Source organism: Protopterus annectens, chromosome 16.part0, assembly GCF_019279795.1.
Source record: "Protopterus annectens isolate FY-2018-M chromosome 16.part0, PAN1.0, whole genome shotgun sequence".
Taxonomy (NCBI): domain Eukaryota; kingdom Metazoa; phylum Chordata; order Ceratodontiformes; family Protopteridae; genus Protopterus; species Protopterus annectens.
Window position 1 is genome coordinate 245,787,165 of NC_056750.1, and position 12,526 is coordinate 245,799,690.

Sequence of the window (12,526 nt, forward strand, 5' to 3'; positions counted from 1 at the left end):
GCCTTGCAAATAAAATATAAATATTCAATCACAGAAGTGTCACATTTTTCATCTACAGTCTAGGTTTTAAAGCAAAGGGAATTAACATTAGCTCTACTTAATAAAGCTAGCTTTCTTTATAGTAGTCATTCAACAGTAAAAAAACATTGCAAAGAAATTTTTTACATCACTGATAGACTCTCTCACTACAAACCAATGAATCTGAAGGCATAGCTGAAGAAGAGTAGCAACTGTCAACATAGGTACAGGTATGCACAAAAGAATGCTGTTTTTTAAGAAAAACTCATCTCAGTACCATGATGGCTAGACAGAATACAAGCACTTACCACAACACAATAACAATACACTGCACATATCTGTCAGAGGACTTAGGCTATCCCATAATGAATAAATCCAAATGCAAGCAAACCGAGTGAAAAACAGCTCCAGTAAAACCCAGGAAACTCGTACCAGAGAAGCAGTAAAGCCACGGGGCATACATATTGCATCCAAAATATAATATTCTAAAATATAAGTTGGAATGTGTGTGGAATTACTACACATTAGATAAAATATTTATGCTGCTATTTTAATATTTATGATACAATTTTAAACACTATGGTTTTAAATTAATTATTGGATAATTGGTTTATGATGTCATCATTTCACATTATTTATTGAGTTTGTTTGATGTATGCCCACATCTGATGAAGTAAGTGAAACGAAAACAGAGAGCTGAATACGTTTATGTCTTTATTTTTCTAGTTTGTGGCAATAAACTGTTTTCTTTTAAACTGCGTTGGAATACCCTGTGGCTTTATTGCTTCGCTGGTAAGAGTTTCTTGGTTTTTACTATCCCGTGATGAAGGCAAAAGGGTGCAATAAGACACTGCTGAAGGTTCAGATTCTGTGGCAGACTCACAAACTCAAGCTTTCTTCTAGGACAACAGCCGTGTAGCTGCTACAAGGCAAATACAGTGAATGTATGGGTGCTGAACAACACAGAAAGAGTCAAAGCATGTACCTGAGCATCAGAAAGCGGATATGGAGAGGAATGCACATACATACACACACATACTCATGCACAGGGGCATCACTATATGCACAGTTGGTATGGTGGGTCAGAGGAAAAGCATTAAATGGTACCAAACTGAAAGTCCTACATCCATTCCAAGTAACTGCCTACTGCAATTCACAACAAATAAGGGCCACCAGAATTTGAAGAATGATATCACATATGAAGTGAAGTGACAAAGGTATGCGTACCTCTTCCCCCTGACCATTTTCATACAATGATTTGAGGCACAACAGGTGAATCACAATGAATCATACTTTTCAAAAATATGGGAATAATGGTGGTGGGCTATCTTCATGGTGGGGCTTAAAGAACTGTACTTGGAAGGTCAATAAAATCACAAGTTTAAGCACTAATGGGTTTTAAGACCCCAAACAAATATATATAAAAAAAGAATAATCTATAAGTGCATCTTAAATAGGTGATCACTTAGAGAACTTCCGTCAATAGGTGACAGCCTTCCATGGTAATTTTTACCCTAATCAGTTGTTTGTTTTGTTACTTAAGCTGATAAAGGTAGCAACTGACACAGAAGACAGAAGCAGCAGCAGCCATTAGATACCACATCTTCTCCCCCTCTCCCTCTTTTCAGTTCAGCAACATCAAACAAAGCAAATTAGCACCTCATTCCTTCAAATGTAAGGTGCAGGTGCCAGGGGCTGCACCTGACTGCAAAAAAAAGCAAATGTCTCTATGAAGGCTCAGGCAGCATATAGCATAGCAATTGCTAAACTGAAAACAACAGAGAGGAAGGGAGCACAAGCCAACTGTAGAAAAGTAAATGGCGGGTGGTTGAACAATTCAATGGAGTGTCATCAGCTATTGGTGGAAGCCAACAGGGAAAGAAAAGGAATTTCCCTAATCCCAAATTCAGCAGTGAGAACAGTGAAGCCAGTAAGCCATATCTAGGAACCCAGATACTATGGGCATCCCAAACAGAACCAAGATGCTCTTCTCCAAAAAGAGGAAGCCAATCTGGTGGTCCCCTGCCATAAACAAACTTTGCAGAAAAGAGGAAAATCCCATGATGCAAAAAATTCCCTTACCAGCCTCAGTAAGAAGCTGAGATCCCTCGTAAAATCCTCCAAAGCTAGTTACGAAAATAAAATTGCCAAAGATTCCAAAGACAACCACAACACATTCTATAACTATATCAAGAATCTAAATGGCAAAGCTCAGATCTGCTCTGAGCTACAACAGAATGGCATTAAATATACTGATCCCAAGGATATTGCCAATATCCTGGCAGATCAATTCAGTGCCAACTTCACCCCCTCCCTCTCACCCCCTAAATGGCCCATCTCAATACCGGAAGATTGCCAAATTCCGGTAATAATGGCCACACAGGTAAAAAACGCACTCTCCAAAGCTAAGAATACAGCATCCATGGGACCAGATGACATCCTGGGCTGTGTACTATATGAACTACAAAATGAACTGGCACCTCACCTAAGTTTCATGTTTAATCATACCCTCACCTCAGGCTCTGTGCCCACTGAGTGGCGCACAGCTACAGTTATCCCACTCCACAAGGGGGGGATCCAACTTGGATCCCGGGAACTACCACCCCATAAGTCTGACGAGTCTAATCTGCAAGGCCATGGAACGTATTAGCATGGAATGTATAAACAAAGATAATGGCAACCTTCAAACACTGGACCCCACCCAGTTTGGGTTCATGAAGGGACGATCTTGTCTCCTGAACCTGACTGACTTCTTCGAATCAGTCTCCAGAGGTGTGGATGAGGGCAAGGCAGTCCACACAGCCTATCTGTACCTCGCCAAGGCCTATGACACCATCCCCCACTCTGGAATCATAGATAAACTTACTAAGCTGGGCATTAATCCCTACGTCACTCAATGGGTTGCCAACTGGCTTACTGACAGAACCCAAAAGTAGCTGACTCCAAATCCAGCTCCAGACAAGTGGAGTACCTCAGGGTTCAGTCCTGGGACCGCTCTTGTTTGGCATCTACTTCTCTGAAGTACAGACCAACACTAAGGGACTCTGGCTAACAAAGTTCGCAGATGACTGCAAACTGGGTGCCATTACTGAATCCCCAAATGATGTGGATACTCTACAAAAGGGACTTACAGAAACAGATGCTTGGTGCCAGAGTCATGGGCTCAAGCTCAATGCCAAGAAATGTATAGTTATCCCCTTTGGGAAAAAACATGTACCCATGAATTACCACATAGGTGGCAGTACACTAAACACCGAAAGTGTGATAAGAGACTTAGGGACACAGGTGGACAGTGGTCTTGCCTTCAATAACCACATCGCAACAACAGTCAGGAAATCCTTCTATGTGGCACACCTCATCACTAAGGGCTTCTCATCCAGAAAAAAGGAGGTCATTGTCCCACTGTACTCATCCCTCATTAGACCCATTATAGAATACAACGCCCAATTTGGTATGTACTTCTCAAGACATCTGCAACAACTGGAAAGGCCACAGAAATACCTCACTAAAAGAATCACAGGCCTAAAGCAGATGCCCTATGCTGACCACATTAAAAAACTCCAGCTATACTCTGTCGCATATCGTCTACTCAGAGGCGATCTCTGCTTAACATACAAGGCCATGTCAAACCCAGAGCTGTTGGACATGCTACACAAAGAAATCCCAATCCCTCAGAGCCACACACTCCAGGGATCTAAACCTTGTCATCACAATAAACAAAACATGCTGGAGGGATAGGTTCTTGACCCAGAGACTCCCCAGACTCTGGAATAGACTGCCCATACATGTCAAGAAGAGCGCCTCCTTGGCCCTCTTCAAAAGGAACCTTGATGATTGGATGGGAGAAAGGAAATTCACCCCGGAGATCATGTCAGGGGTCCAGGGAAGTAAATAGTGTGGGAAGAAATAGCCAGGGAATTGTTATGACTAGACTTGTATATGTCCTAGAGCCAATAGCCTAGTACCAACCTATGAGCATGCTGGTATAAAACAGAATTATTCTTTGTGCATAAACAAGTGTCACAGAAACCCTTCTACCATCAAGTGAAGCTCTACAGACTGAGATGAGGCCCTAAACCTTGTAAGCACTACACTTTCTGAAATCAATAAGCAGATAATAAGGTTGAAAGGATTATGTAAAAAGTACAGTTTTGTACCTACCATAAATGTAGATGTCCGAACTGGATAGCATCTGCAGTCATAACAGCTGGGTTGTCCTGTCGTCAGGCAGCCCTTCAGTCGGCCGGATTCCAAAGTCCGGGTCCGGCTTCGGCTGATGTCGCACTTCATCCGACGTCATCTCTGTTGGTCTTCGGGTATAAAAGCATCAGCCGACGCCATTTTCCTCAGTGTTTCTTGCCCCAGATGCCAGAAGCCCTCTTGGAAGGCTAAAATTTTTTGGATAGAATGCCAATGTTTCCAAAAAAGATATAGGTAAACACAAAAATAAGCATGTATGTACATATATACAAACAAATACACCATAAAAGACCCCCCCCCCACCAGCTAGCTATTAGGGGTAAACACCTAGGAGTACCACAGAGGGACGGAGGGTAATCCTGACTGCAGATGCTATCCAGTTCGGACATCTACATTTATGGTAGGTACAAAACTGTACTATGTCCTTCATGGATGCATCTGCAGTCATAACAACTGGGTAGAATACCATAGCCAACTAGGGAGGAGGATAAAGGAAGATTATGGTGTGTTTAGGATCCCTTGCAGTACAGCAGTGGCAAACCCTGCTCGGGATCTGGAATATAGAGGCAAATTATAATGCTTGGCAAATGTATGCACGGAGGTCCAAGTAGCCGCCTCAATAATGTCTTTGGTTGCCACTCCTCGTAGGAAGGCTGTGGTAGTGGCTGTTGCCCTTGTAGAATGAGGTCTTATGTTCTGTGGAATTGGTTTTCCATGGAAGGAGTAACAGAATCGAATGCAATTTCCTATCCATTTGGAGATTGTCTGTGTGGAAATAGCTCTTCCTTCCCTTCCTGTTGCATAGGCTACAAAAAGTTGGTCAGTCTTTCTGTTGCTTTTGGTTCTGTCCAAGTAGTAGCGTAGCTGTCTATGTACATCCAAGGTATGCAATATTCTTTCCCTCTGTTTTGTGGGTTGGGAAAGAAGGTAGGGAGGTGGATTGCCTGGTTTAAGGACACCCTGGATACCACCTTAGGCATAAAGGTTGGATTAGTCCTCATGGACACTCTATCTTGGTGGAAGATTAGGAAGGGTTGCACTGCCATTAAGGCCTGTAGTTCTGAAACCCTCCTTGCTGAAGTAATTGCCAGTAGGAAAGCAGTTTTCCAAGACAGGTGTTGTAGGTCTGCTGTTGCTGCTGGTTCAAAGGGTGACAGTGTCAACTTTTCTAGTATGAAGTTTAAGTCCCAAGCTGGCAATGGTGGTTTCCTTGGAGGTTTTACATTCTTGATTCCTCTGAGGAACTGTCTGAGCAAAGGGTGTGAAAAACAGGTGGATCAAAGCTGTATTCTGCTGAAATAGCCGATGCATGTATCTTGATGGAGGAGTAGGACAGGCCTGAATAGAGAAGTTCGCCAGGTACTCCAGAATGTTAGGCATATCTATGTTTGACACATCTTTTCCTCTTTCAGAACTCCAAGTGACAAACCTTTTCCATTTTCCAGCGTAGTTCCTTCTTGTTGAAGGTCTGCGTGCTTCAAGAATAATGTCTTTAACTCTTTGGGAAAGTTCTTGATTAGCTGCTGCTATGTGATGTTCCATGCAGTCAGTTGTAGCGTTTTCAGGTTTGGATGTATGGTGCTGTAGTTGTTCTGAGTTAGCATCAAAGGCAACAGGGGTAGTGGCCACATATTGTTCGAGACATGCTCCTCAGCAGTGGGTACCAGTGTTGTATTGGCCAGTTTGGAGCTATCAGGATTATCCTTGGCTGTTCTTCCTTGATTTTTAGTAATACTTTGTGTATCAAGGAAAAGGTGGGAATGCATATGCTGTTAGGCCTTTCCAGCTGAAGGAGAGAATCCACTTTCCATGCTAATGGGTGGAATGTCCTTGTGCAGAATTTTTGGAGCTGGTGATTGTGGGGTGATGCGAATAGATCTATCTGAGTCATTCCCCATTTCTTTGTGATGGTCTTGAAGATGTCCGGGTGCAGGTGCCATTCGTGGGCATCTGATGTGGTTCAGCTTAATATGTCTGCTAGAGTATTTTCTTTTCCTGGTACAAATATTGCCTGTAGCTGGATGTTGTAGCTGAGTGCCAGGGTCCACAGTTCCAAAGTCAGTCTGCATAGGGGGTATGAATGAGTGCCTCCCTGTTTGTTGATGTACCATATGACTGTGGTGTTGTCTGTCCTTATCATCAACTGGCCCTCTTTGAGAAATGGTCTGAACTTTTGGATTGCCAGTTTTACTGCCAGCATTTCTTTTAGGTTGATGTGCAGGTGAAGTTGATCCTGAGTCCACAATCCTTGCAGCGTTTGTCCATCATGTGGGCCCCCATCCTAGGTCTGAAGCGTCTGTTGTGATGTTCTGGCTTGCTTGACCTCTCTGAAAAGGGAAGGCCTGGGTTTGACTGGCGCCTGAGCCCACCATAGGAACTCCTGTTTTATGCATGGAATTAGTGGGATTTCTGTTTCTAGGCTGTGCCTGTGCTGGGACCATAAATTCCTTAGGTACCACTGTAGTTTTCTCATATGAAGTCTGGCAAATGGGACCAAAATTATGCATGATGCCATGAAGCCCAAGGCCTGCAGTACCTTTCTTGCTGTTAACTTGTTCAGTTTTGTTAGTGCCAAGAAGTAAAGAGGAGTTCTTTTGTTTTTCTGTAGTTAGGAATGCCATTTGTCTTACTGTGTCCAATTCGCTCCCAAGAATGTCCTTGTTTGGGATGGTATCAGCCTTGACTTTTGTAAATTGACTGTGTATCCCAGTGCTTGTAGCAAGTAAATGACCCTTTGTAAATCTGTTGTCAACTTGCTTTTGTTGTCCCCTTGTAGCAGGCAGTCGTCCAGGTATGGGTAAATTTGAATTCCTGTAGTCTGCAATGGGCGATTACTGATGCCAGGCATTTTGTGAATACTCTGGGCAGTAGATAAGCCAAAGGCAATGCTGAGAATTGATAGTGCTCTGATCCTGCAAGAAATCTGAGGTATCTTCTGCAGATTGGTCGAATAGGGACGTGCAGGTATGCCTCCTTGAGATCTAGAGTTACCAGCCAACACTCCTTGCCCAGCATGGGAAGAAGTTGCTGTAGGGTCAGCATTTTGAATTTTGGTACAATGATGTATGTATTTAAGGTGGACAGGTCAAGAATTGGTCTCCAACTTTTTCCTTTCTTGGAACTAGGAATAGTCTGGAGTAGAACCCCTTTCCTTGCTCTGCTGTTGGTACTTTTCCACAGCTCTCATGTTTGCTAACTCCATTATCTGTTGTAGAGCTTCTGCTTTTTGATTTGGAGGTAGATTTGGCATTCCTCTTTGACTGGTAAAGTGTGGAAGTGGAATCGGTAACCTTGATCTATGGTTTGTAAAATCCACTTGTCTTTTGTTATGTGGTGCCAGTTCTTTGAAAATAAGGTTAACTTTCCGCCTAGAGGAGCTGCTATTTGTTCCCTGGTAGGCGGATTTAGGATTAAGTCACTGTGGCTGTGCTGTTGTAGTGGCAGTGGTTGTGTCTGAGCCTCTGTTGTTACCTTGCCACTGTCGTCCTCTGTAGGCACCACCTCTAGATTGGTTTCTGCCTCTGGAACGTCTATTCCTGCCCCTTTGAAATCTTGTGCAGTCAGGAAAGGACCAATTTTTGGCAGGCCAGTTCCTGCTAAACCTTGCGGGTTGAACCTGCACGAAATCTTTAACCGTTTGAACTAATTTTGCTTTTCTTCCATTTTCTTTATAACCTGTTGTGCAGGTGTACCAAACAAACTTGTCTTATCCATAGGAGCATCTAGCAACTTAGCTTTAACATGATCCGGTAGAGGTTGCTCCTTTAGCCATGCATGTCTTCTTATCACTGTGCCAGTCATGGCTGATCTAAATGAAGCCTCCAGTGCATCATAGCCACATTTTAAGGAATGGTTACTAACCTGTTGTATGTTATTTACCATTTCTAATACATATTTCTTGTCAAGAGATTCATCAGTGGTTAGCTTTTTAGTTAACTGATCAAGCATAAACTCTTGGTATTGTATCATGTGAAATTGACAGTTTAAAGCTCTAGCTGAGAGAGTAGCTGAAGTGTAAACCTTTTTACCCCATCTGTCTAATGACCTTGCTTCCCTTTCAGAAGGAATAGGGTTTTAGCTATGGTCGGCTACTGCCTTGGGACCCTGGGATATAGATTCGGGGTCTGCAAGAGGGGCCTTGTAAAGGTGGTGATGAGTATCTGGCACCCTGTAAAATCTGTCTGGTTTGGCAGGGGCTGGGGGCAATGAATCTGGAGCAGAGCAGACATCATTGAAAGCATCATCTACCACAGAGAGAACAGGAGGTATAGCTAAGGGCCTGTGCTGTGGAAGGCGTAGAAAGGTTCTAAGTCTTTTTCTGGAATCTGAAAAATCTTGTTGCTGCCATTGGAAATGCTCTCGCATGGCATGTAAGGTTTCCCCAAAGGAGAATTCTTCTGGAGGAGAAGCAGCTGGAATAGATTCTTCAGCATCAGAATCTTCAAAATTGGAGAAAGGGGCCTCTGGCTGGTCAGTTATGTCTGATTCATCAGCCGAATCATCAGAGGACACTGGCTCAGGGGGCTCTGCCCTAGGTCTCTTCTCTGGGGGCTGAGAGGCCCTGTCTGGGTGAGATTGAGATCCTCTAATTAATGAAATTAAATCTTCTGCCAAAGTAAGCATTTGAGAACTAGAAGAGGGCCTGGTAGAGGGGGGTTTAACAGGCACTGTTTTAGAAGTCTTGGCTGCTTTAGCCCTGGCGAAGGCCTTAATGGACATGGCTGCTGGAGGCCTAGCAGCACCACGTGCTGGGGTAGAGACATCCAAGGGAATGGTGTCTGATAAGTCATTGGCAGCCGCCGTAGTGGATAAAACTTCTGAGGTTGGTTCAAGAGTTGTAGCAGGGGCCTCAGCTGTAGAGATAGATTCAGCTGTACTTTGATCAGTTTTCTCGGTTTCGGACGAAACCGAGACACTCATGATTTGTTTAAGCATGGTTTCGGCCGAAACCGCGGACCGCAGTGTCGGTCTTTATCTTTGCGTTTTTGGCAGAGTGTAGTCGGAGGATCCGGCGACATAATGTACGCAAAATCAGAACCGAAAAACTGTTCTGCAAACTCCGACCGGCGCCTAAGCGTGTCGGTTGAAGGAAGCACAGGCGAACAGGCTGCTACGTCGTGGGCTGGGCCTAAACAAGGCAGACAGTAAGAGTGGAAATCTTTATGAGGTATTTGTTTCCCACAGGTTAGACAATTATTAACTTTTCTGACATCGGCTGAGGCAAGAAAGAGTCCCCAGCGGGTACTTAGCTTTAGAAGTCTTCAAAGTAGTATTCGGTAGAAATAATCTCTGGATCCGACCGACCGGCACTTGCGAACAGCTTCTGCTTCGGGCGCCACGCGGCAAGAAAGACTGAGGAAAATGGCGCCGGCTGATGCTTTATACCGAGGACCAACAGAGATGACGTCGGATGAAGTGCGACATCAGCCGAAGCCGGACCCGGACTTTGGAATCCGGCCGACTGAAGGGCTGCCTGATGACAGGACAACCCAGCTGTTATGACTGCAGATGCATCCATGAAGGACATCAGAAGCCCACAATACTGAGAGAGAATAATTCATGAATGATCACATGGAAAGACTGTTCAATTCCCAAGTTTTTCCTACATGTAGCTAAAGGATCTCAGCCACTGAGCAACAGCAATAAAATGAAATGTAAACAGAAACTTTCTCCAAGACAAGACAAACTCTAACCAGAAAATATCAGGCTCCTGTCCAAACAAATAACAAATGTAATTTTGTACTTCTAGAACATAACGTCCAACTTGGTTTGTGCCCATTTGACAGACAGACTGCTGACCAACTCATCTCCTGAAGCACAATGCTAAACGTAGAAAGTGCTACAGGAATGTGTCTGGACTGCTCTAAAAGATAAATCAGGATACAATCAGTTAAAAAAATCACAACTCTGGTAAAACCAAACAGGAATATGAATCACCTGGATGTGTCATACCCAGTCTCCATAATGCATTCCTGGAGTAGATGAGCATGAGCAGCCGGATGACAGTTCCACCCTACAGCAGACCAATCTTTGCTGGACGGAAAACATCTCAGAAAAGTTCACAGTCTCTATAGAGATGACCTCATTCAGAGTATTATATATAGCAATAAAGTTACAACTCCAAAATATAAGACAAACCAAATTGTACAAATTGTGGTACAATGTAGATCGTTCTGTGCAGAAAGGTACTGGCACCAAAGCCAAGCATATCTACTGAATAAAATGCAGCTGTCACCCCCCACTCACACACTCAAAATACAGGGGGTGTGGCATTTTGTGAGCCCATTGACCACAACCCTAGATCTGAGCTTGCAGTTACAATGCTGCACCACTCAGATATAGCATATCTCATGGACAGAAGCAGATTAAAAAATAAAAAGACAGCTGTGTGCAGAAGTCCAAGGTATGGAAAAAATTACAGTGTAGAATCCTCAATACTCAGAAACATTCCTATAATGGGGTTAGGTCAGGCTCAGGGGAAGGATGGCCCTGTTGTAGAAAGAAGCAAGTAGTCCACAAAAACTGACAGGCCAGTAAAGAGCCATAAAGATGACAGAATAGACTATTGAGGATTACAAGAAAATTATATTATACAACAAGCCAAGAATTTCCAGACTGAAGACATTCAAAAAGATTAAGAGAGAAATTAAGAGGAAAGAAAAAATAAATGTACAAGATAAACTGTCAAAAGCTTCAAATGCAAATTTGTATTCATGAATGCAACAGATTCATGAAAAACATTATATAAACCAAGAAACCCTGAACATTTGGAAAAAGAAGCAACTGAGAAAGTGCAAAAATATAAAGAACAAAATCTAGAGTTTTTTGAAAAGTATAAAAAAGAAACATGGACATGGGAATGAAAAAGAGATCTGATATGGTGCAATATTTACGCAAAGGAGAAAGTCAAACTAGTAAATACAAAAAAGAAGCTCCAATGACATTTGAAGAGAAATACAAACAAAGGCACCCATACATGGAATATTTCATGATACAAAAAAATATGATCACAAAAGAAGAATGCAGAACAGAAAATTAGTAAATCAGAAGTTAAAAAAACGGAACCTGAGGTTATGGAATACCTGCAAAGTGAATGATTTAGCGTAGAAAGTCTAACGCAGGTTATGTCACAGCATGACAGAACTTTTAGTTATGTACTTACCATAACTTTAGATGTTTTGGGATCCATCTCGCCTACATTCTGTACTGATGGGTTCGGAGCCAATCCTCGGCTCCGATTCGGCACGCTATACTATAGAGCGAAGTCTCTAATTGGCTGAGCAATTCTACATCCCAGGATGCACCACTACTGCTTCCCCAGATCTTGTTTGTCCGCACACATGCACACACACATAGACTGTTGATATAACATTGCCAGGTGTTTCAAGATGAAACGGCTAAACTGAACCGTCCGGTCTCTTCTGATCTCCAAGGCAGGGGGAAGGAGGGTGGGTTATTAGGAATGTAGGCGAGATGGATCCCAAACATCTAAAGTTATGGTAAGTACATAACTAAAAGATGTTATGTGATCCTATCTGCACATTCTGTACTGATGGGACAGCGTCCCTAGCACCTGATTCCTGGGTGGCTCACTGGAAAACACTCCTGAGAACTGTGGAACCGAAGGAAGCTCGCCCCCGAGATGCCACATCCAATTTGTAATGAGAAATGAAGGTGTGAGGAGAAGACCAGGTAGCCGCAGCACAAATGTCACTAATGGCAAGCTTAGAATGAAAGGCTGTCGAAGTAGCCATAGCCCTTGAAGAATGAGCCTTCACAGTGGTTGTACGCTCTTTATTAGAAAGAAGGTAAGTATGACTGATACAGTCTCTGATCCACTTGGCAATAGTGACCTTCGTGACAGCTTTGCCCAATTTATTGTCTGAAAAGGACACAAACAACTGATCTGTTTTCCGTGTTTGGTGCGTCCTATCCAAATAGAAACGCAATTGCCTGTGAACATCCAATGAGTGGAAAATGTATTCCGCTCTGTCTGAGTAGTTTTGGAAGAAAACTGGTAGTTCCAATGACTGTTGAAGACAAAAACTAGAACAAACTTTGGGAACAAAGGATGGATTAGGCCTGAGGGATACTCTATCCTTGTGAAAAAACAGGTACGGTGGTTTGATACATAGGGCTTGTAGTTCCGAAACTCTTCTGGCTGATGTAATTGCCACCAAAAAAGCAGTCTTCCAAGAAAGAAATTTCAAGTCACAAGCTGCTGCCGGTTCGAAGGGGGAAGAGGTCAAAGCACCTAATACAAAATTAAGATCCCACGGTGGAGCGGGATGAGAAATCGGAGGTCGTA

General features: G+C 43.2%; 1 protein-coding gene across 2 annotated transcripts in view; it reads right to left on the reverse strand.

Moving 5' to 3' along the window:
- The window catches only part of RNF31 (ring finger protein 31), a 1,258,066-nt gene that overhangs the window by 1,051,734 nt on the left and 193,806 nt on the right, over positions 1-12,526 (reverse strand). The window lies entirely within an intron of this gene.